Source organism: Chiloscyllium plagiosum, unplaced genomic scaffold, assembly GCF_037043375.1.
Source record: "Chiloscyllium plagiosum isolate Xiang-an unplaced genomic scaffold, Cpla_swu_hap1 HiC_scaffold_30, whole genome shotgun sequence".
NCBI lineage: Eukaryota > Metazoa > Chordata > Chondrichthyes > Orectolobiformes > Hemiscylliidae > Chiloscyllium > Chiloscyllium plagiosum.
Genome location: NW_028270168.1, coordinates 12,776,023 through 12,802,068, shown reverse-complemented (window position 1 = coordinate 12,802,068; position 26,046 = coordinate 12,776,023). Strand labels below are relative to the sequence as shown.

The 26,046-nt window shown below is 40.7% G+C and overlaps 1 long non-coding RNA gene across 2 annotated transcripts in view; it reads right to left on the bottom strand.

The window, feature by feature from the left end:
• LOC148142139 (uncharacterized) overlaps window positions 1–26,046 on the bottom strand; it is a 104,523-nt gene that overhangs the window by 13,208 nt on the left and 65,269 nt on the right. For both annotated transcript variants that reach the window (XR_015752125.1, XR_015752124.1), the window contains one exon: window positions 20,139–20,220. This is a non-coding gene — a long non-coding RNA (uncharacterized LOC148142139). The remainder of the gene's footprint in view (window positions 1–20,138; window positions 20,221–26,046) is intronic.

The window sequence follows — 26,046 nt, the reverse complement described above, 5'->3', positions numbered from 1 at the left end:
CCCCCCCACTGTTTTGATCACACAGCACTGCCCTTTGATGTGAAGGGCAGTGTTTGTCACTGGCCACCCGGGTGTTTTCTTATTTTCCTGGTGGTGGAATTTGAATAAAGATTCGTGCACTTTGTGTCTTTCACTGTGTCTCACACCTGCACACACACACCATGGGTGCTGGGGAAAAAAATAAGCACTACCGCACTTAGGTGGTAGTGTGGGGGTTAAATTTAAACAAAAAAAAATAAAAAAATATAAAAAAAGAATAAATAGGAATATCTCCCCTTCACTGTTTTGACTACAAAAAAAAGCTAGGAATGAAAAACATAAGCACTAAAAAAAAAGCAGGGAATGAAAAAAATAAGCACTAAAAAAAAAGCAGGAAATGAGACCTCCTCGTGGGTCTGCTCCTGGGTCTGGCCAAACTGGCCATCAATAGGTCCAGGCAGCGGGCCGTGGAGGGGGTCGTTAGGGCCGACTGCCTTCCCTTCTTCCGCGGTTACGTTAGAGCCCAGGTGTCCTTGGAGAAGGAGCACGCGGTGTCCACCAACACCCTGGAGTTGTTCAGGGAGAGGCGGGCGCCACAAGGAGTGGAGTGCATTATTTCTCCCTCCAACTCTATTTTGATTTAGTCCCTACCCTCCCCTTCACTGTTTGTTCACACAGCATTGCCCTTTGATGTGAAGGGCAGTGCTTGTCACTGGCCACTCGGGTGTTTTCCTATCTTCCTGGTGGTGGAAATTGATTAAAGATTCATGCACCTTGTGTCTCTCACTGCGTCTCACACCTGCACACACACACCATGGGTGCTGGGGAAAAATAAAGCACAACTGCAGTTAGGCGGTAGTGTGGGGGTTAATATAACCAGGAGGAAAAAAAACCAAAAAAATAAAGAAAACAGGAGTGTGAAGAGCACAGCTTGTCACTGGCCACTTGGGTGTTTTTCCCTTTTGAGAAAAGAAAAAAAATATATATATAAACAGCAGTGTTCACTCCTGCACACACACAACATGGGTGCTTAAAAAAAAAGCAGGGAATGAAAAACATAAGCACTAAAAAAAAAGCAGGGAATGAAAAAAATAAGCACTAAAAAAAAAGAAAAGAAAAAGCAGGGAATGAGACCTCCTCGTGGATCTGCTCCTGGGCCTGGCCAAACTGGCCATCAACAGGTCGAGGCAGCGGGCCATGGAGGGGGTCGTTAGGGGTGACTGCCTGCCCCTCTTCCGCGGTTACGTTAGAGCACAGGTGTCCTTGGAGAAGGAGCACGCGGTGTCCACCAACACCCTGGAGTTGTTGAGGGAGAGGTGGGCACCGCAGGGAGTGGAGTACATTATTTCCCCCTCCAACTCTATTTTGATTTAGTCCCTACCCTCCTCTTCACTGTATGATCACACAGCATTGCCCTTTAATGTGAAGGGCACTGCTTGTCACTGGCCACTCGGGTGTTTCCTTTCTTCCTGGTGGTGGAAACTGAATAAAGAATTGTGCACCTTGTGTCGTTCACTGTGTCTGCACACACCTGCACACACACAACATGGGTGCTGGGGAAAAGATAAGCACTACCGCAGTTAGGCGGTAGTGTGGGGGGTAAAAGAAAAAAAAATTTAAAAAAAGCAGGGAATTCAGAGAGTCTCCTCATGCTGGAGATTGGCTCTGAGCTGGCTGGTTGGTGTCCATGTGCTATGCACATGTAAATAAAGGCTGACTTGGTGATGGGAAACTGGCCTCTGTGCAGTTATTTCAGCAACCTTACCTGGTCTGGCTTATGTATGACACCATACTCATAGCAAAGTGATTGACCGTTATAATTACCCTTTGAAATGACTGAGCAAACTATTGAATGTATTTAAGAAAGCAGCTCACCACCACATTCCTGAGGGCAATTCGGAATAAGTCATAAATGTTGACCTTGTTAGTAATACTCAACAATTTTTAAAAATCTAGTAAATTGCAATTTTTTGTAAGAAAATCCTCTCGTCATGACACCTAATTCCTATGTAACATTTATGAATACCCTTTATTCTCCCTTATTTTTAATCGCACATACTTTTTCTGTGTAATCCTTCATCATATTAAATACTTCAAGCAAGTCTTTCAGAAGTTGACATTTGTCTAGAGTAAAGTGGTGCAACTCTCTGAGCTGACTGTAGTGACCATGGGTTTCTGTTTATAAATCTCTGTGATAATCCTTACTCAGATCTCTTCAAATAAAAGCAACAACCTTCCGAGTCAGAGGTTGAAAGTAAAGGAGGGAAGAAAAGACATCTCTTGTATGCAATAATCAAATGTTTATGCAGATATGACCCCAACCTCCTTTTTACCGTGTTGCTTTAAATTATGATTTTTATAAAAATCTGTTCACAGGATGTCAGCATGCTGGATGGACTGGGATTTGTTGCCCACCCTGAATTGCCCAGAGGGCCGTTGAGGGTCAATCACAGTGCTATGGGTCTGGAGTCACATATAGGCCAGACCAGGTAAGGATGTCAGATTTCCTTCCATAAAGGACACTAGTGAACCAATTCTAGGTTTATAGAATTCACATTTCACCATGGTGAGATTCAAACCCATGTCCTCTGTATATTAGTCTGCAGTTCTGGATTATTAGTCCAATGACATTATCTCTATGCCACCATCTCCCCTTGTAAAAATAAGGACAGACCTTTGGTTAGGGTGCCACAATTCTTTCTTTTCTGGCAGTAGCTCAAAGTTCAGCTGTAATGATTGGGATGGGATGACTTTCTTAGTCCTACAACAAAACTTAATTGTTCACTGAGTTCCTAATACAGTCAATTGGAGATATTTTCTAACCAACCCGTTCAGAGATATTATGACACATTTGGAGCAGATGAGCCTTGAACCAGGTCTTGTGGCTCTGTGATAGGGACACTACCACTGCACCACAAGAACTCTATGATCAATTGTATGCTAAGGTATTAGAATTAAAATAAAAGGTTCCATCATCAGTAACAGCAAGGCTGTTTTGGAAAAACTGAAAAGCTGAAGTGGACAGCCTTTTCCTCAGTAGATTTTCCCCAAACGAACATCAAACAATCTCCAACTCAATGTACAGTACTGTTCAAATAGAACATAGCTCTTTGATGGTCATAAAACTCTGGCAGGCCATCTCTGGTGAACAAATCTAACAATTAGTTGAATCCACATGTTTTCCAAGAAATGACTTGTTAGAATAAAAGTTCCAATATCCAAAATAATCTTTCAAAAAAAAGATTTACTTCAGAACATGAAGTAAATTCACTTTCCACAACTCCTCAAAAAGTATTAGACATGTAGCCTTAATGAGAATACATGAATTGGATTGTTTAATATGGGGAGGCTGTTGTGCTGCAGCTGTGAGGTCCTGACTAACAAGGAGACTTTTCCAGTCCTTACTGCCTGAAATTGATGTGTTAGAAGAATTTTGAGGTGGATAGTCAACCTGTGACCACATTATGAGCATAGCTTGTGTGGTCAAAAAGTAGCTAGATTGTGACTTGAACCCGGAGTTTTTGGGCTTGGAGGTTGAGGCACTACCCATTGCATCACAAGACCTTAAAGTATCAGTGCGTAGTGAAACACATGCACACTTGTCGCTGCACACATCTATCCCTGGATCAGGCTTCGAAAGATGCACATCCCTCAGTCTACAGCATTACCAATGCACACACTGCTGTGAATTTGCTTTCTACAGAATTTCTGTGATCAAATCTAAAGTAATGTACATGCAAATCTTACACATACCAAACTCTTTCTGCAAGCATGGTATTTTTATAATTATTTAACACTTTGTCACATTTTCATCATTAACATTGACAATCTAGTGTGGCACTGAGGGAAAGTGGCATGATCAAAGATGCCATCTTACACCTGAGACATTAACCTCCTCACAGGCAAACATGAAAGATCCTGTGGCATTATTTGAAGAAGACCAGAGAACTTGTACCTGTGCCTATTTTGGGGAGATTGTGATATAGTGGTCATGTGATTAGTATACTAATTTAGTGACCTGGCTGACTGTCCTGGGGGTGTCCAGGATTCAAACTGACCCTGGCAGCTGGTGAAATTTAAATTCAATGAATGAACTGTAAAGGCAGTGATAGCAGCCATGTAACTATCAATTGTTTTTAAAAACCCATATGGTTTATTAATTTTGTTCAGGGAAGTAAACCTGCTGCCTCTGATACGTGACTCCAGACCCACAGCAATGTGGTTGCCTTTTAAATGCTCCCAGAAATGGGCAATATGCCAATCAGTTAAAGGGCAATAATTGCTGGCCTTGTCAGTGATGCCCATTTTATATGTAAGAACCAGAAAAAATACCCTTAACCAAAACAGGTGGAACAATAGGTAGTCTGATCATTATCACAATGGTTTCTGTTGGAGCTGCCAGAATGTATTTCACATTTCTGATATTACAACAGTGACTACATTTCGTAAGACTTCATAGGAATGGGAGATTGTTAGATTGCAAAAGGTGAAAATAAATACAAATCTTCCTCAGTTACTATTAATAAAAGCCTAGTTGTTATAAGCAATCCTCTGAGCCATATACTGACGTGCAGAATAATCTGCTTGTCGATGTTGATAACAGCAGTGCATCAGATAGAATGAAGCTCAATGGATGATTGGAAACAATATGATATACAGAATGAGAATAACTTGGAAATCTGACTACTCACGATGGTGTCAGTCCTACACTGATATCAGTATATACATCCTGCCTTGTGATAGTTACTTTTCCTTTACACAGTCTGCTGTTCTAATTGAAGTCATTGAACAGTCATGACACTGTTATGGAAACAGAGAGCCAGGTCTCTTCTGCCCAGCCTCTTTCTGGAAATATTGACATAGCCAGACAATGCCCTATAATCTCCTATTCATTCAGTTCTCAGTCTCACAGAGCCTTGGGCCAGTGGAAAACTTAGACAGCAAGTCTATCTGTGTTATTCACCTAACAGGGTGTTAGAGAAAAAAAGGCTTATGTATAGGTCGCCTATCAGTTGATTGATCAAAATAATATGTCTCACTTGTGAAAACCACAGTGTTGTTATTGAACTATGTAATTAAACAAGGACCAGAGTTTAGCTCTGATTGTCACTCAGTAACCTGATAGCAGATTAGTAAACAATAGTCAGAGGGCTACAGGTTAGAGACGAGAAAAATCAGCAGTGTCTCCCATTCCTTAATGCCATTCAGATACCCCTATTAAAAAAGTATTCACATGTGGAAAACACTGGGCTTAGTTATAATAAAGAAACACTTGCTTTTGTAGAGTGCATTTCACAAATTCACGATGTCCCAAAGGTCTTTATACATTTGAGGTAATTTTGATGTGTAGTCACTCTTGAAATGTAGGAAACACAGGAGCTAATTTGCACCCAGTGAACTCCCAGAAAATAACCAGATAATCTGTATTTTTGTAATATTGATTGAGGAATAAATATTGGCTGGGGCAGCAGGAATAATTGCTGTGCTTTTCTTTGAAACAGAAATAATGGGCCTTGTCCATATTCTCAAGAGGCAGACAGAGCCTCAGTTAAATGTCTGAACTGAAAGTTAGTATCTCTGAAAGCAACAATTTGATTTCAGATAGTCAACATGGTTTTGTCAAGGGCAGGTCATGTTTCACAAACCTCAATGAGTTTTTGAGAAGGTGACCAAGCATGTAGATGAGGGTAGGGCAGTCGACATGGTATACATGGACTTCAGTAAAGCCTTTGATAAGGTAGGCTGTTTGAGAAAATGCAGAGGCATGGGATTGAGGGTGTTTTAGCAGTTTGGATTAGAAACTGGCTTTCTGAAAGAAGGCAGCAAGTGGTGGTTGATAGAAAATATTCAGCCTGGAGTCCAGTTACTAGTGGTATGCAACAAGGATCTGTTTTGGGACCACTGCTGTTTGTCATTTTTATAAATGACTTAGACACAGGCATAGGTCGATGGATTAATAAATTTGCAGATGATACTAAAGTCGGTGGAGTAGTGGACAGTTTGGAAGAATGTTACAGGTTGCAAGGGGACTTGGATAAACTGCAGAATTGGGCTGAGGGGTGGCAAGTGGAGTTCAATGCAGCTAAATGTGAGGTGATTTACTTTGGAAGAATATCAGGAAGGCAGACTACTGGGTCAATGGAAAGATTCTTGGTAAGGTGGATGTGCAGAGGGATCTTGGAGTCCATGTACATAGATCCCTGAAAGTTGCCACCCAGGTTAATAGTGCTGTTAAGAAGGCATACAGTGTGTTAGGTTTCATTGGTAGAGGGATTGAGTTCCAGAGCCGCAATATTATGCTGCAACTATACAAAAGACTAGTGCGGCCACACTTGGAATATTGTGTACAGTTCTGGTCGCCATATTTCAGGAATGATGTGGAAGCATTGGAAAAGGTGCAGAGGAGATTTACCAGGATGTTGCCTGGTCTGGAGGGAAGGTCTTATGAGGAATGGCTGAGAGACTTGGGTCTGTTCTCATTGGAAAGGGGGCATAACTACAAATTGAGGGGTGATAGAATCAAGACAGATGTCAGAGGCAGGTTCTTGACTTAGAGAGTGGTAAGGGAGTGGAATGCCCTACCTTCAAATGTAGTTAACTCAGCCACATTAGGGAGATTTAAACAATCCTTGGATAAGCACATGAATGATGATGGGATAGTATAGGGGTACGAGCTGAGAATAGTTCACAGGTCGGCACAATATTGAGGGCCGAAGGGCCTGTTCTGCACTGTATTGTTCTATGTTCTATTTTTTAAGTACAGAACTTCCAAGTACAACACTGAAGGAATGTTTCATTGTTTTAATAAAATGTTTATAATGGATCAAACATGAAGAGCTCAAACTAGGGCAAGGGATGGGTGGTCCTTCCAATGTTAGTGAATCTATATCCCAACTGGGATAAGGAGTCAACATGAATTGACTAGAAAAGATAAATGATGGATAGCAGGAGATGATGGTGGGTGTATGAGAACAGTAAATACCAGAGAGGTCGCTGGATAAGTCACCATTTGAAACTTTGACAAATCTCATAAAATACAGAGGTCACCTTATTTGCGCTGATTATAAAAGTTAACCACTGGTATAAGTGTGAGTGACTGCCATATTTGTAATTTGCCAAGTGAGTCTGCACCTTGTGGTATGCCTTAAACTTGCTTGATTCCTTGCAGCCAATTATGAGGCACCAGTAAGTAAAACATCCATTTGTGCAGTGAAAAACTGAAGCTGACTAGTAATCTACTGAAGTGAGTATAGCGTCTTATGCCAAAAAAGGGGAACCGACTGAAGCACAGAGTAAATGGAAAAACATGGATTCTTCTGTGGCTAACCAAATGGGGTCATGTGATGTCTTGAAACAGCTTATATGCTGTGACTCATGGTAACACAATATGAAGAAAATACGAGTTGCACAATGTCAAATTATTATTTTTTCCTATATTTCTGACTGATTATACATGTCAGATAGATGGCCAAGAAGGTAAAGCAAGCTCTTGACAAATGTGGAGTCAGCATGAACTCAGGAAGACTATGTGATCACAGCAGCTTGGAATGTGCAAGTGCAGAGAATGAACAGCTATTCATATCATTCCATATTTCAGTCCAAGCATCTGCGTCAGGCACCAACAACTTGAACCTTCAACTGATAAAACTGTCTCCTCATTACTATTACAGGCAAAATGCTGAATCATCCCAAAAAGTTAGCAACGAAACAATTTAAACTCTCTCAAATCAAAATAGTGGCATACTGATTGCTTGACACTTCTGGGTCAAAAATTCAAGGTTTAGGATTTGTCATAAGATTTTCAAAGTGCATTACATCCAATGAATTACTTTTAAAAGTGTAGTTTGGCAATCACTTCTTACAGAAAGTAAACTGCACACAGCAAGTTCCCCAAAACAGCAATGATGTAAATGATAAAAGTGAAAACAAACTCAGAATACTGGAGAAACTCTGCAGGTCTGGCAGTGTCTGTGGAAAGAGAAACAGAGTTTTCTGAAGAAGAGTCATACTGGGCTCAAGAAGTTAACTCTTTTTCTCTCCACAGATGTGTCAGATTTCCTGAGTTTCTCCAACATTCTCATGTTTGCTTCAGATTTCCAACATCCACAATATTTTGCTTTTATTTGATTCTTCAAACTCTTCCTTTAATCAATGTGTTAAGAATATGTCTCCTACTGTATTTATCCATGCATAATTTGATACAGGTTTCAAAATTATGAAGGTAAATGTGGATGGGAACTGGGGAGGTTATTGCCACTGATCAGTTAGTCGATAACAAGAGAATATATTTTTAAGATCTCCAAAAACAAAAACAGGGTCAGGAGGATTTTTTTTATTATGCTATGCATTATAATAATGTGTTAAGCCCTCATATGCATAAGAGTGAACCCCCATTCTGGGAAAGCTTTTTGAAGAAAATTGCATAAGTAGTTGAAGTAAAAAAGTGAGAGGAATGAGGGTTAGAGTTTGAGACTGTGATTGGCTCTTACCAAGAGTTCACATCAAGATGATGAGTCTTATTGGCTGTGATTCAGTGGGTAAGACTGTCATCTCTATTTTCGATGGTTGTAGACTGAAGACTCATTTCAAAGGCTTGAGTGTAATATCCAGGCTGATACACTGGGGCAGAACTGTGGGAGTGTTGAACTGTTGATGTGCAATGTTTCTGATGTGAGTTTAAACTGAGGCACACTCTGCTGTCTCAGGTGGATGGAAAAGATTCCATGGTATTATGCCAAAGGAATCCCGAAGCTAGCTATTATCCCTCGCTTAGTTCCACAAATGCAGATTATCTAATTATGAGCACTGGAATCTTACTGTGCACTAATTGACTGCCCTGTTTACAACAGTGACTTGGCTGTGAAATGCCAAGTTATAAAAGGCAGTATTTAAATGCAAGTTTCTATTTAACATTGTTAAACTCTTGAATCTATTCAAATTGTTGCATAAAAGCACTAAAAAAGGTAGTTCTCCCAAGATCTCAAAGATTACAAAATTATATCTCTGCCTGCCTTGCTTCCTCTGATTTGTCTACTGACCCAAGTTCCTAAATTACAGTATATGATTTATTATTACAGGATGCATCAATATTACAGAAGTCAGCTACCTTGGTTAATTGACTGTCAGACATGTCTTTTAATGATGGTTTCTTACTATTTGTCTAAGTGGACAGATGTTTAAGGAATATTAAAATTAAAAAGCAAAGAAGATCTTTGTTTGTCTCATCATATTTTCATGAAGTCTTAGAGAATGTGAATTATATCAGCAGTAGGTGTACACACTGACACGGGGTTGTGTTAAAACACATCTTGTAATCTCTCTGCATCAGGAAGTATTTGTTGCAGAACTTTGTCACTGAAGTTAAATAGGGGAGACAAAGTAGAAAATAACCACTTGAATTCATGTAGCACCTTTTTCAACATCAGAAGATCTGAAAAGCTTTATACCCAGTGAAGTAATTTCTGCACCCCGGTCACTGTTGTGATGTAGGAAGCACAGCAGCCAAACTATATTCCAAATTCCAAGCACAGCAATGTGATAATATCAGAAAATCAATTTCAGCAACGATGCTTGAGGAGTGCAAAAGAAACTTTCTTTGCTCTTTTTCTAAATAATGTTATTGATTTTTTAAAATCCACCCCAATAGTGCGATATTTAAAATAGTATTTAATTTAGTGTGTTACCCAAAAACAGCATCTCCAACAGTGTAGCACTCTTCCAGTATACACTTGAATGCCAGCCTGATTCTCATGCTCAAGAATGTGATTTGAACCAATTATCATTTAAGTAAGAACTATAAGTGATTTGACTGAACCAAAGTGGCAGCCAATAGCCAGAGTTTGTAAGTGGGCTTTCATTGAGTTAAAATCAGGCCTGTACACAAATCTTCATTGTGTGTATTTGGAATGGTTTTGATTCACCAGTTGACCCTCCCTTGATGTCAATTTGATTTCTGAAAGAGTTAAGAGAGTAAGGTGACTCAGCCTGAAAGCATGATCCTGATCTTTCAGTTGCTTGCCATTTTAATTCACCACCTTGCACTCATACTCACATTTCTGATCTCAGTCTGTTGTGATGCTTCAGTGAAACCCAATCCAAGAAACAACACCTTTTCTGACTAGACACATTGCAGCTTCTGGACTCAACATTGACTTCAGCAACCTCAGACTCTGGACTCAGACTCCTTCATTTTGATTCTATTTATTTGTGAAGTGCCAAACTATATTTTCCTTTCATGCTTTTGTTTAATTCAGAGGCTTTAGTTCTTCATTCTGCCTTGGATCAAAGTTTTGCTTCTTTATTACAGTTATTACTGCTGCCTCTGCTTTGTGTTCCGTGACATCTTTTTCATTTAATCCTACCAGAATCTAACAAGTCCTCTACCTTCCTGTATATTGCACTTGCCCCGCCTCCCTTTTCAGCATCATAAAACCCACTGCATTTCCACCTGTCTTCATTACCAAAGAAGAATGATAGTAGACTTGAATAATTAACTCTGTTTTACTCTCTCTCTACAGATGCTGAAAAACCTGTTGAGTTTTTCTAGTACTTTCTGTTTGTATTGCCTCAAAGCAGTTCTGATCATACTTCAGAAAATGCCTGGTAATACGTTGAGGATGCCAAAGGCACTAAAAGAACACAAATCATTTTCTTCACATGACTTGGTAATTTTTAAATCAAATGCTAGAACAGAGAAGTACATGAGAAGTACATGTAACAAGCTAAAGTTTCTGAAGGAACCTTCTATATTTGACTACCTTCATACCTTTGCCTCTCCCTATCTCTATAATTTCTTCCTGCCCCACAACCCTCTGAGATATCTAGGTTCCTCTAATTCTGGCCTCTGGAAATTCCATGGCTTTAATTGTTCCACCAATGCTGGTTGAGCCTTGCTAAAGCCCTAAGATTCTATGTTCCTTCCTTGTAACTCTGTCTCTCTACTTCACACTCCTTCCTTAAGATACTGCTTAAAACATGCCTCTTTAACTAAGTTTGAGGTTATTTGTTACACAGTAAAGCTTTCCTGTGACCCAGTGTCACATATTGTCTTATAAGATGCCTGCAAAACAACTTGAGATGTTCTACTACTTTATAGGTACTGTCTATAAATAGTAGTTGTTACTGTTGGCTGCTTTTTCCTTCACAAACACTGGTTTCCTCAAAAAGGAAGGAATGGATTGAAAATAAATATGAACCAGCATCCCAAGCTGTGTATCTGGTGCACAGTGCCTGTCCTAGTTGGAATCTGTCCACAATGCCTGTGCCTGAGGCGATAGATTACTGTCTAATGAATATTGGGCAAAATATTTACAAAATTAAACCTTTACTCAGCCATTCTGCACAATGGGAAGTTATTTGTTTTGTTGCAACAATTTGCAGAGAAAATTATATATTAAGGTTGCTTCCAGAATTGCCTCATGTCATCTGCTCTCACAGATGCTGCCAAGCATTTATTTTGAGTATTCCAATTAAGTTAACATACATCCCATGCTGGTTTAATGAAATTAAGTTATCTTTCTTCACTGAGTTTGTTTCCTGTACTTAAATTTCATGTTAGCATTTAGCCATTCATTTATGACGCTATAGCAGTTGAAGGCATTGAGCAATAAGTAAATGAATCACTTGCTGACATCTCCCAGGGATCCATTGTATACCCAACTCATCTCATTCTACGGGAGGGAAATGCGTTAACATTTACTATTAACCTCTCAGTGGTGTCGACATATCACAATGTTCTTGGAAAAATGTGTGGGCGGTGAGCTGTTATCACTTGTATCAATGGAACCTTTATGAGATTTATTTTATAATTGGCTCGGCTTTGTCTCTTTTGTGTCTACCTGAATCCATTTATGCCAAATACTGCCCTTCATCCACGTATCCCTCAATGTTGGAACTATTATTGCTTCTTTCTTCATTTAAGGTGTTCCTTAAAATTTGACTGGGCTTTTGACAACCTATCCTAACATCTCTGCATATGGATCAGGATAACTTTTATTTTGTTATGCTCATGTGAAATGTCTTAAGGTCTTTTAAATAAAGATGCTGCCTTATGGGGAGGTGTTGGCCTAGTGGTATTATTGGTAGACTATTAATCCAGAGACCCAGATAATGTTCTGGTGGATCCAGGTCTGAATCCCACCATGGAATGGTGAAGTTTGAATTTAAAACAAAATTGGAATTAAGAATCTAATTATGACCATGAAACCATTCTTAGGGGAAAAACCCATCTGGTTCATTAATGTCCTTTTGGGAAGGAAACTGCTGTCCTTACCTGGTTTGGCCCTTCATGAGTCTCCAGACCCAATGATTCTTAGCCTCTGGGCAATTAAGAATGAGCAATCAATTCTGGCTTAGCGAACAGTGCCCATATCCCATAAATGAATTTTAAAAATATATAAATGCAAGTTGTGTTATTGACAGTGACTGCTAAGCGACTAATGCAACAGTCAACTTCATATGCAACGTTTAGACTAACAAAGCAACCTTCTCCACAAGTATAATCATAGAATGATTACAACATATAAGACCATTCAGCCCATCAGGTCTACACTGGTTCTCTGTAAGAACCATTCACCAAGTACCACTCCCATGCCTTTACCCATAGCAATTTTAATCATGATGATCCGTTATGTTACATCACACATACAGAGTAGGTGGAACTTGAACCTGGACTTGGTCTGGAGGTAAGCACACTACCACTGTGCCATAAGACCCTGTCTTGGTACCTCTTCATATTTTTTTCCTTTTTTTCCTTTTTATTTCTCTTTTCTTTTAATATCCAGAGGTGCTCTTACAAACAACTGAATATTTCTCTTTTCTCCACCACCAAATCATGCATGGTATTTTTTTGTTCTATTAACCACCTGGCCCCTCTTTATATCCACAGATAGTGAATGTATCAAATCATACCCATCTGTTCTTCCCCCTTTTAACTTTAATTATTTAATACTAATATTATCTACCCAAAAGGTTGTGATCACCCATTTTTTGAATAAATCCAAAGCTATGTAGACGGACATTCGGCCTCTCAGAAAATCACGGGACTGAAGAATTAGATGGGAAAGTGGAGTTGAAGCCCGAGATCAGCTATGAACGGTGGAGCAGGCTTGATGGGCCAAATGGCCTACTCCTTCCCTATGTCTGTTCTTTTAGAGGTCAGAGGAGATGACCATGGATGCTGCCTCCATCACCACCACCAATCCTTCCATCCAATGACACCCCACCCCACAGTCATCCTCCAATTCATCACTGTTTGTTATGTCACTTTTAGTCTCCACTCTTTTTGGCACTGATCTGCCCTTTATGCAGGGCCATGTGACCCAAATTTCTCCATTACCAAAATGTACACCCAGATTTCACAATGTTCTGTGGAAAGTTAGCCAGTGGCAGATACTGTTTCACTGTCCTACACATTTGAAACTAGGACACTTCTCTGTTTGCTCTCAAAGCTATGCTGAATCAGACTGACCAATAATATAAAGGAGGATAGTAAAAGCTTTTTTAGGTATGTGAAAAGCAAAAAATGGTGAAGACTATTGAAGACAGAAATAGGGGAATATAATACAGGGAACAAAGAAATGGCAGAAGAATTGAATTGATCTGTGTTCACTGCGGAAGACACAAGCAATCTCCCTGAGTTAACAGTGGCTGAAGGACCTGAACTTAAGGGAATTTATATTTGCCAGGAATTGGTTTGGAGAGACTGTTAGGTCTGAAGGTTGATAAGTCCCCAGGGCCTGATAGTCTACATCCCAGGATACTGAAGGAGGTGGCTCGAGAAATCGTGGATGCGTTGATGATTATTTTCCAGAGTTGGATAGATTCGGGATCAGTTCCTGTGGATTGGAGGGTGGCTAATGTTATGCCACTTTTTAAGAAAGTTGGGAGAGAGAAAGCAGGAAATTATAGACCAGTTAGTCTGACCTCAGTGGTGGGAAAGATGTTGGAGTCTATTATAAAAGATGAAATTACGACACATCTGGATAGTAGTAACAGGATAGGTCAGAGTCAGCATGGATTTATGAAGGGGAAATCATGCTTGACTAATCTGGAATTTTTTGAGGATGTAACTCTGAAGATGGACGAGGGAGATCCAGTAATGTGATGTACCTAGACTTTCAGAAAGCTTTTGATAAAGTCCCACATAGGAGGTTAGTGAGCAAAATTAGGGCGCATGGTATTGGGGGCAAAGTACTAATTTGGATTGAAAATTGGTTGGCTGATAGGAAACAAAGAGTAGTGATAAACGGCTCCATTTTGGAATGGCAGGCAGTGACCAGTGGGGTACTGCAGGGATCAGTACTAGGACCGCAGCTTTTTACAATATATGTTAATGATATAGAAGATGGTATTAGCAATAACATTAGCCAATTTGCTGATGATACAAATCTGGGTGGCAGGGTGAAATGTGTTGAGACTACAGGGTGACCTGGACAGGTTAGGTGAGTGGACAGATGCATGGCAGATGCAGTTTAAGGTGGATAAATGTACGGTTATTCACTTTGGTGGCAAGAACAGGAAGGCAGATTACTACCTAAATGGAATCAATTTAGGTAAAGGGGCAGTACAAAGAGATCTGGGTGTTCTTGTACACCAGTCAATGAAGGCAAGCATGCAGGTACAGCAGGTAGTGAAGAAGGCTAATAGCATGCTTGCCTTCATAACAAGAAGGATTGAGTATAGAAGCAAAGAGGTTCTTCTGCAGCTGTACAGGGCCCTGGTGAGACCACACCTGGAGTACTGTGTGCAGTTCTGGTCTCCAAATTTGAGGAAAGACATTCTGGCTATTGAGGGAGTGCAGCGTAGGTTCACAAGGTCAATGCCTGGAATGGCGGGATTACCTTACACTGAAAGACTGGAGCTTGTATACCCTTGAGTTTAGAAGACTGAGCGGGGATCTGATTGAGACATATAAGATTATTAAATGTTTGGACACTCTGGCGGCAGGAAACATGTTTCCTCTGATGGGTGAGTGCCGAACCAGAGGACACAGCTTAACAATATGGGGTAGACCATTTAGGACAGAGATGAGGAGAAACTTCTTCACCCAGAGAGTGGTGGCTGTGTGGAATGCTCTTCCCCAGAGGGCAGTGGAGTCCCAGTCTTTGGATTCATTTAAGAAAGAGTTGGATAGAGCTCTCAAGGATAGTGGAATCAAGGGTTATGGAGATAAGGCTGGAACAGGATACTGATTAAGGATGATCAGCCATGATCATATTGAATGGTGGTGCAGGCTCGAAGGGCAGAATGGCCAACTCCTGCACCTATTGTCTATTGTCATTGTCTATTGACCAATGAAAGGAACAGACCTAGTGGCCTCAGGAAACAGGCAGTGTGGTGCAGTTGAGCAAGAGCTGCTGTACTTGATTTACTTTAGAAGTCATCAGATGTTCAGGAGCAAGATGGCCTAGATTTACTTAGTGACAACATGTGTCTATAAAGAATTCTGCAGTGAATAGCTCCTGAATCTCCAAAGCTAGTCCACTACCTACATGGTACAGATCAGAAATGGGATGGAATATTCTTCATTTGCCTGAATTTGTGCAGCTTGACAACATTCAAGAAGCTCAAGACCACCCAGACAAAGCACTAACTGATCAGTAGCCCATCTGCCACCTTCAACATTCAGCCACTCCACCACTGATGTGCAGTGTGTATAAGGTGCACTGCCACAACAGCAGCTACAGCAAGACTCCATGAACACCACCTTTCAAACCTGCAACCTCTACTATCTGGATGGACATATAGGGATGCACATTCCCTTCTGAAGCACACAACATCTTGACTACATTACCATTCTGCCACCACTGTTGGATCAAAATCCTAGAACACTCTCACCAGCAGCACTATGAGTGTCTCTGAACATCATGGACTGCAATGATTCAAGAAAACAATTCACCACCACCTTCAAAAGGCCAGTTAAGTGTGGACATCAAGTGCTGGCTTGGCCTGGTCATATTCACATCTAAGAATGGGTAACAAATAAAAAGGAATGGTTGAGCAATGCTCTTGAGATGATAGACCTGTGAACTACAGAATATCACCATGTTACGTTAAGCACCAGAGTACCCATCATTAAAAGAAGCATCAGTTGATTACAAAATAAATTTTTCCAATTAACATTGATTGTGTTTTATTTGGATATGTGTAGGGAGAATGGTGCCATTGTAATTTATTCTTAGCTATTTTGATGGTAAAATCCAGGGATTGAATGTCTTCTGATGTTGGACAATTTCTAAAACTTCACCATTTTTTTGTAGTAAATCCTGACTGGACAGTTGCCTGTTTGCAACATTTTTCTGAATTTGTTCTTGTTCCATACTTCCTACAATTGCTGTATGTTATTTTTTTAATATAAATTATCATACATTCTTTCCTTATGACTAACTCAACAGGAGAAATAGTGTAAGTTATTATTACAATGACTTAAATTTGTTCATGGGATGTATGCCAGAATTTATTGCCCATCCCTAATTGCCTTTGAAATGACGATAATGAGGAGCCACCTATGTGAATTATGAGTGGTGTACGTCGACCCACAGTGCTGTTAGGGAGGCAGTTGCAGGAGTTTGATCCACCTACAGTGAAGGAAATGTGAAATGTTTCCAATCAAGATGGTAACTTGCAGTGGTGGTGTTCCCATGTAGCTGCTGCCCTAGGTCTTTTAGTTGGTAGATATCATGGGTTTGGAAGGTGCTGTGTGTTGAAGGAACCTTACATGCCGCTACAGTGCACCTTGTAAATGATGGGAGTACAAGGTGGTTCTGTGGTTAGTACTGCTGCTTCTCAGTGCTATGAACCCAGGTTCAATTCTGCCCTCAGGCAACTGTCTGTGTGGAATTTGTGCATTCCCCTTGTGTCTGTCTGGGTTTCCTCTGGATACTTCTGTTTTCCTCCCACAGCTCAAAGATATCTCGGTTAGGTTAATTGGCTGTGTTAAATTGCCCTTAGTGTCCAGGGGTGTGCAGGCTAGGTGGATTAGCCATAGGAAATGCAGGGTTACAGAGATGGGTTAGAGGGTAGGTCTGGGTCAGATGCTCTTCAGAGGGTGGGTGTGCACTTGTTGAGCCTAATGGCCTAATTTCACATTGTAATGAATCTATGATGATACAAGTACTGTCCTAGTGGAAGAAGCGATTGTTGAAGGTGATGAATGGGGTGCTGATCAAGCAAGGCTACTTTTTTTCTGGATGGTGTTGAGCATCTTGAGTATCATTGGAGCTGCACTTGTTGCAGTGTTCCTTATGTTGCAATGTTACTACACTTCTGAAGTATTATTTGACCCTGATGTACTTTTGGTTTCCTGAGATCATGAAAGATGTTATGTGAATGCAAGTTCTGTTTGGAAGAAATAAGTAAGTTCTTGACCTTTCTCTTAATTGCTAATCAAGGACTGTTTTTCATGTATATTGGGTGAAATCAAAGTTAATGCTCCTCATGATTTGAAACCCTGACAATATTCACTAGTTGTGTTTAAATATTAAGCATGGACATTAATCCAGTCTCTAAAATCTCCTCTTGCCTCAAAAAACCTCTGAACAAAGCTATCTGTCTAACTCTGAGTTCAGTCTCCCTTCTCTCGTTGCTTTCTTATCTGTACAAAGACAGTTCCCTCCACTGTTGTAAGGTGCTCAGAGACAGATTCTAATGGGAGGTGTACAATATAAATATAAGTTATTGTAAGAACCAAAATGGGAAGTAAGGTAGAAGTGTTTATTATTATCAAAAAATAAATGTTATTAATTATTAATGAGGTTAGTGTTGGACACATTTGATAGAGTAGTTATTGAAACAAACCAACTATTTTCAGCATTATAAAAACACTTAAAAATCTCAAAGTTGTGACCCTGTTCATCTTGATAACAGATTATGTATTCTTCACATTTGATAAGTTATCTTGCAGAGTAATTTATTTTGTGCAGAATTGTTTGTTTCAAAGGCAGGAGAATATTTTGTTTTTCACTTAAATTGTCTTATCAACGAAGTGAGCAATTTCACAAGGGGTGGGTTAGTGCTTTTGCAATCTGGAAAGAATTTGTTCATAAAACTCTGCCTTCTAAAGCTGCATGATGCTCATTCAAAATTATCATCAGTAATCCAAGAAGTGGGTCAAAGTACAAACACGGCCCCATGTTGTTTTTCTGTCACATTCCAGGACCTGACTGTAGTGATTGGAATGAGGTCAGCCATATGGATTTCACAGAACCAAAAACAGAAATTGCTGGAAAAGCTAAGCAGGTGTGGCAGCATCTGTGAAGAGAAATCAGAGTTAATGTTTCGGATCCAATGATCCTTCCTCAGAGCTTATAGATATTGAGTTCCCTGAATGGGACTGTGAATCTGGTCCAGTCAGGGAGTCCTGGCTGACAGTATAAACAGGAGTGTCAGGGGTCTTGCTCACTCTGACAGCCAGCTCTGAGCCAGCTGGATCAGTGCCATGTAGTATGCACTAAAGGGTAACTCGGTGATGGGCTACCAGCCTTCGTGGAGTTATTTCACTGACTCCTTGCTGTGTATACATCCATTGATGTTAATTGGAACCTTATCTAAGGTGTCAATCTTTCTTTTTGTGAGGCAGATTGGTAACATGCTTTGGTGGAATTAATATAAAAACCTGTAGCAGCTAGAAATATGATGCAAAAACAGGGAGTGCTGGAGAAACACAGAAAATCTGACAGTATCTGTAGACATAAATCAGAGTTAACATTTTGAGTCAAATGATCCTCGATTAGAACATCTGACTTCTGAATGCCAAATGTTAATCTTAGTTGTCCTTCTACAGATGCTGCTGCACTGTTGAATTTCTCCAGCTCTCTATTTTTGTTTCAGGCTATAGTGGAATCCTTGTGGCTCAGTAGGTAATGTTCTGGCTTCACATGCTTTGGGTTCAAGTCCCACTCCAAGATTTGTTGGTACATGGCTAGAGGGTTTACATAATGATCTAAACTGCAATGGGAAGGAAATGGCCTAGTGGCATTATTACTAGACGATTAGTCCAGAGACCCCAGGTAATGTTCTGGGGACCCTGGTTTGAATCCTGCCATGGCACGTGGTAGAATTTGAGTCAAATAAAAAAAAAATCTGGAGTTCAGAGTCTAATTATGACTATGAATCCGTTGTCAATTGTCAGAAAAAAACCCGTATGTTTTGCTAATATCCTTTAGGGAAGGAAACTGCCATCCTTACCTGAAAGTGGAGTCGCAGGTAGATAGGATATTGAAGAAGGCATTTGGTATGCTTTCCTTTATTGGTCAGAGTATTGAGTACAGGAGTTGCGAGGTCATGTTGCGGCTGTACAGGACATTGATTAGGCCACTGTTGGAATATTGCATGCAATTCTGGTCTCCTTCCTATCAGAGTGGTTTAGTGGTTAGCATTGCTGCCTCACAGTTCCAGGGAGTCAGGTTTAATTCCAGCCTTGGGTCACTGCCTGTGTGGAGTTTGCAAATTCTCTCCATGTCTGCATGAATTTCCTCCACATGTTCTGGTTTTGTCCCACAGTCCAAAGATGTGCAGGTTAGGCGAACTGGCCATGCTATATTGCCAGTAGTGTTCAGGGATGTGTCGGTTAAGTTAATTCACCATGCTAGATGTGAGGTTACAGGGATAGAGTAGGGGTCTGGGTGGGGTGATCTTCAGAGGGTTGGTGTGGACTTGATGTGCTGAATGGCCTGCTTCCAAACTGTAGGGATTCTAATTTAAATAGTATCTTTAACATGGCAAAACATCTCATGATGCTTCACATAAGCGTCAAACAGTATTGGTACTAATTCACATAAGGAGGTTTTCAGACAGATGACAAAAATGCGCAAGTTTTTAAGGATTTTAAAGGAAGAAAGAGGAGGAAAGGCAGAGAGGCTCAGGGAAGGAATTCTAGAACCTAGTCAGCAGAAGGCATGGAACTAAACTCAAGAGACCAGGATTGGAGAGTACAGAGATCTCAGAGGGATTTACAGCTGCTGAGATCGAAAGGGGCAAGCAATTTTGTTGTGTTAGTTAATCTCAACCAGTTGGAGGGTGTCACTAGCTTTGATCAGCTGGTGGGAGAAAAATGAACTACAGTTTCCACCATCCTCTGTCCTCTGTTGGTAAGTGCACATATACAGATTAGTTTAAATTCAGGATCAAACTTTGCTGGTGAATTACCCAGTTGCACTTACTGTATAGATCAAACAGAGACTGATGCCTTCTGCGAGTTACCAGACAATTCAAGCCAGCTACTGGATTTAATCCCTTATAAATCTGTGGAAATAAGATGAAAATTATTAATAATTTTAAAAAACTCATAGAATAGGTGATAAACATTTGTTATTTGGTCATGGCTACATGCTTATTTATTTCAAATCTGACAATTACCACTCCTGTTACAACACAATCATAATAGATCACTGAAAAGGCACAAATATATCCTTAAACAAAATATTTTTGATTAAACAAGTAGCTGTTGAGGTTTAACTGTCGAGGGTCATTACTTACGTCAGAGGCAACTCAAATAATATCTGCAACAAAGTGGACTAGACTATAAAGAAGAGACAGTTAAAGTACTGTATGGGAAATTCTAGTTGTCAGTGAACACATCATAAATAGGCAATTAATCACTTAGACCATATCCTTAAATTAAGTGGATTAGGGTTCGCATTAGGTTGAAAGTTATGATGAGAGTTACAGTCAGGGTTTGGTTACGCTTACTTTGGAGTAAATGGGCAGCAGAATGTCCCTCTTTTGGTTATATTTTCATTTCTCACTCCTCAGTTACCAGCTACTTCTGTTTGGCCTACCCCAAATTTACTGCCAATGAGGGTTGGTAGAATCAGAAGTGAGGAACGACTTGCAAAGGAAATTAGGTGGGCAGTTGAGGGAAATAAACTCATAGGGCTCCAGATATGGGTCCTATGGATCGGATGGCCCTTTCCTATAACATTATGACTCCATGACAGTTTCAAATGATCTTTTAGGCAAAAGTGAGGACTGCAGATGCTGGAAATCATAGTCTAGATTAGAGTGATGCTGGAAAAGCACATCAGCTCAGGCAGCATCTGAGGAGCAGGAAAATCGACATTTCGGGCAAAAGCCCTTCATCAGGAATTTTCCTGCTCCTCGGAATTTGCCTGACCTGCTGTACTTTTCCAGGACCACTCTAATCTAGATTCAAATAATTTTTTTGTCCAGTGATCCCACTTTTCTGGGAGTAGTTGTTCTTATCTCTGTCTGGGATTGTGGTGTTGGGTTTGATCTTGGACCTGATAAAAAGGTTTCCTCCTCTCGGTGGCATTAATTATTTAAATCCAGGTTAAATGTATGCAGGTGAGGAAACTAATCGGATTGTTAATTTGTGGAAGCATTTTTACTAATTTATCTCTATATTTAAACACTGATTGTAGTGGATTACAGAGTTGGGAGTTACATGTTTGTAAAGTTTCATTAGTGAATAAATCTAAGACAGTGAAGATCGACTCCTGTGCTCTCCATTCATCAACTGGCTGCAGAAGCCTATGCACATGTGCTGCTAATATTAATGTACTCTGTGCACCGTGACATCAGCACCAGCGCATGCTCAGGTGGCCCTCAGTGAGGCCGCTGCTGCTGATGTTGCCAGTTCACCCTTTTCATTAGCTGGGGATTGAGTAAGAGGCTTTGGCTGACAAGGCTAAGCCTCAGGTGAAGTCTGAGGATGACGAGAAGGAGTTCTGCCTCCATGATGATATCTTTTCTGCCAAATCTGTCACTCTGCCAGGGAGGGGCCTTCGCAGACCCAGAGTCCAGATGCTATGCCTCCCCCCCCCCCCCACTTCCTCCACGCCAGGTATGGCATCTAGACTGTGAGAATGGCTCCTCTCCAGTCAGTGCGTTGGCTGGAAAGAGCAAGTCAGTGGCAGGGCAAGTAAAATGAAGGAGCAGTGAGTGAAAAGTAGTCTCCAGTGAGGAGAAGTTCATTTACATCTTCCTCAGACTCCACCTCTAAATCCCTGAGTCCTGAATCATGTTTTCAACTGAAACCTCTGGCAGACTGGCTCTGCTGCTTTTTATGTCAGCCTTGTCGATGAAGTCCACAACTGGAAATTGAATCTTTTAAAAATCACAGCCTTCAGGAATGGAAAGATAAAATTTTAAAATCTGCGTAGAGATGGTAACATGCCAGATTAATAGAACGGAGATTCATAACATCAAGTTAACTTCATTATAGTACTCCCTTTTATAACCTCTATTTAAGACTAGAATGTATGGTTGCCTGAACTATAGTTTAAACATATGAAGGAAGTTATAGCAAAGAGGAAATTGGCATACTATATGTGACAGTAGTGTATGTGCTCTTTATAAATAGAAAACAAGTTGAACAGGTATAAAAATAAATTGGTTCCCGAATGTGCATGCCATTTCCCCATTAAATTCATTCTATTTGTGGAAATGAGGTACATTTCAGAGCGCAGACTGCAACACTCCCTTCAATGTCAGGTCAATCCTTGGTAATGAATGAGACCGTCCTTCCCTGACCAGCTGTCTGATCCATAAGTCCAATAATTCATCAGCAAATCCCAGAGCAGATTGTCATTCAGAAAACAGGTTGCTACTGTGGAGAATTAGACAAGATTGCTCAGGATAAAGGAATACCAGGATTACTTGTGGTTTTAGCGACATTCGTGGCTGTTTAATGTACAGAGGGACTTAATGGGCTCATTTCAGGAAACAACAACTTGCATTTATATATTAGTTTAAGATAGTAAAATGTCCTGAGTGGCTTTCTGGGTGCATTAACAAATAAAATTTGACACTGAGTTAGATAAGGCGATATTAACTCAAGAAGCTTGGTCAGGGAAATCAGTTTTAAGGAGTATCTTAGGAGAGAGAAATATAAAATCTCAAAGGCTTACACAGGTAATTTCAGACCTCAGCTTGGACCGAAGCATCTGATGGCATGGCTGTCAAACTATCTTTTTGGATTGTGGAAGGAAACCGGGGCACCCGGAGGAAACCCACGCAGACACAGGGAGAACATGCAAACTTCATGCAGACAGTCACCCAAGGCTGGAATTGAACCTGGGTCCCTAGCGCTGTGAGACAACAGCATTAACCACTGACCTACTTGCCGCGCCTTTCAGGAAGAGAATCTTGCCTCATCCTCTGGGTGCTGCAAGGGGATGGTCAAGCAGTGATATGCTCACTAGCAACACTTACATCCTGCAAATGAATTTACTACTGTTAGGAATGGTTATGTTTCCTACTGTATTTGGTTCAGTCTTTCTCAATTTTCACCTTCTTCCTGGTGGCTTGGATTCAGACTGAGATCACCATCTGGGCAGTAATCTAGTTGTTTGTAGAAGCTGCCAGACTTTTGTCTCATTGATTCCTCCACTTTTTAACCAGATAGTGATGAGCAGCTGGTGAAATTACTTATAGCCAGTTTCATAGAATCCCCACAGTGTGGAAACAAATCCTTCGGTATAACAAATCCACACCGACCATCCGAAGAGTAACCCATTCAGACCCATTCCCCTAACCTATTACACTACATTCACCCCTGACTAATGCACCTAACCTACACTTCCCTGAACACTATGGACAATTGAGTATGGCCAATCCACCTAACCTGCACATCTTTGGACTGTGGGAGGAAACCAGAGCACCCAGAGGAAACCCATGCAGACACAGGGAAAATGTGCAAGCTCCACGTGGTCACCCGAGGCTAGAATCGAACCCGTGTCTCTGGAGCTGTGAGGCAGCAGTGCTAATTACTGAGCCACCGTGTCACCCTAGTGCAGTGGGTGTCCAAAATGGGGTAGGGAATATCCAGCATCACATTCCCATCCACAGAATAAGGGCAGTATCTGCACACCAAACATCTTGTGGATCAGAGGCCCAGCATACAACATAGAACAGTACACACAGTACAGGCTCACCACCCTTGATGTTTTGCCGACTTTTTATTTTACTCTAAGATCAAACTAACTTACATACCCTACATTTTACTATTATCCATGTGCCTATCCAAGAGTCTCTTAAATGTCCCTAATATATCTGACTCTATTAACACCATTGGCAGTGCATTCCATGCACCCACCACTCTCTGAGTAAGGAACCTACCTCTGACATCTCCCCTAAACATTCCTCCAATTATCTTAAAATTAATCCCCCTCAGCGAGTTTTGAGAAGACTTGTAGCTCAGGTTGAGGTTCTGGATGTAGGTTTGCTCACTGAGATGGAAAGTTCATTTCCAGACGTTTCGTCACCCTACTAGATAGCATCTTCAGTGGGCCTCCAAGCGAAGCACTGTTCATGATTCCTACTTTCTATTTATATGTTAATCCCCCTCGTGATAGTCGTTTCAGCCATGGAAAAAAATCTCTGTCTATCCACTCTACCTATGCCTCTCAACATCTTGTACATCTCTATCAAGTCACCTTCATCCTCCTTCGCTCCAATGAGAAAAGCCTTAGTTCCCTCAACCTTTCTTCATAAGACATGCCCTCCAGTCCAGGCAGCATCCTGGTAAATCTCCTCTGTATCCTCTCTAAAGCTTCCACATCTTTCCTATTATGAGGCGTCCAGACTTGAACACAATATTCCAAGGGAAGTCTAACCAGGGCTTTATAGGGCTGCAGCATAACCTCACAGCTCTTAAACGCATCATACGCCTTCTTAACAACCCTATCAACTAGGGTGGCACCTTTGAGGGATCTATGGATATGGACCCCAAGATTCCTCTGTTCCTCCATGCTGCCAAGCATCCTGCCTTTAACCCTGTATTCTGCATTCGAATTCAACCTTTCAAAATGAATCACCACACCTTCCCAGGTTGAATCCCATCTGCCACTTATCAGCCCAGTTCTGCATCCTGTCAATGCCCCATTGAAACCTATAATAGCCCTCCACACTATCCAGCACTCTGCCAATCTTTGTGTCATCAGCAAACTTACTAACCCACCGTTTCACTTCCTCATCCAAGTCATTTATAAAAATCACAAAGAGCAGAGGTCATGAAACAGATCCCTGCAGAACCCCACTGGTCACCGAGCTCAAGGCTGAATACTTTCCATCTACTACCACTCTCTGTCATACAGCCCATTCTGTATCCAGACAGCCATATTTCCCTGTAACCCATGCCTCCTTACTTTCTGAATGAGCCTACCATGAGGAACCTTATCAAACGCCTTGCCAAAATCCATGTACACCAGCATATTTAGATAATATTGAGAATGAAAACCTGACCCTGATCAACCACATTCCCAAATTGGTATTTACATATTATTGTAATTCCTCCTCTGATGAGTTTGTGAATTTGTGGGGCTCAGGAATGGACATTGCTCACCTTTCTCAAGTCTAGCAGGTGTGTGTTTCAGTGAGTTTGACATGTTCCCTTAAGTGTCTGAGGCTGTAGAAATGTTTCAGTTTCCAATTTCCAAAGCTGCCCTTTACTATCCCTGAATATCTGAATTTGAAGGAGAGCATCACAGATTCACTAGAATTCTACCAGGTCGATAGGGTTTGAATTATGAACAGGGAAGGTATAGCCAAGACACATTCCTGAAAGTAAAGGAAGTTATGGGCTAGATAGAGCAAAACTATTTTAAAATTAGAACCAAGCCATTAAGTAGTGTTGTCAGGAAGCATACTTCACACAAACACTGATGGATATCTGGAACCTATGACCCCAGAAAGATGTTGATACTTGGGATTCAACTGACAATTTCAAAACTGAGATTAACAGATCCCTAAATTAAAAACAAAACTGTTGGAGAAACTCAACAAGACTGCGCAACATCAACGGAGAGAGAAACAGAGTTAACTTTGTAAGTTCAATATGGCTCTTCATCAGAATAGATTCTTATTGGGTGAGTACATTAGGCTTATGGAATGAAGATGGGCAAATAAAATTAATGTACAGGTCAGCCAAGAGCTAACAGGTTGGTGGAGAGGCTCAAAGAGCTAATTTGTCCATTCCAGTTCCTTTGTCTTGCTCCTTGGCACTATTGGCACCAAAACAAAACATTTAAAAAAAATTGATTGTTTGGATGTTGACAAGTCATTCAACAAAGATGTGCATCAAGTAAAGTCATGCAGTCAAAGTCTTCC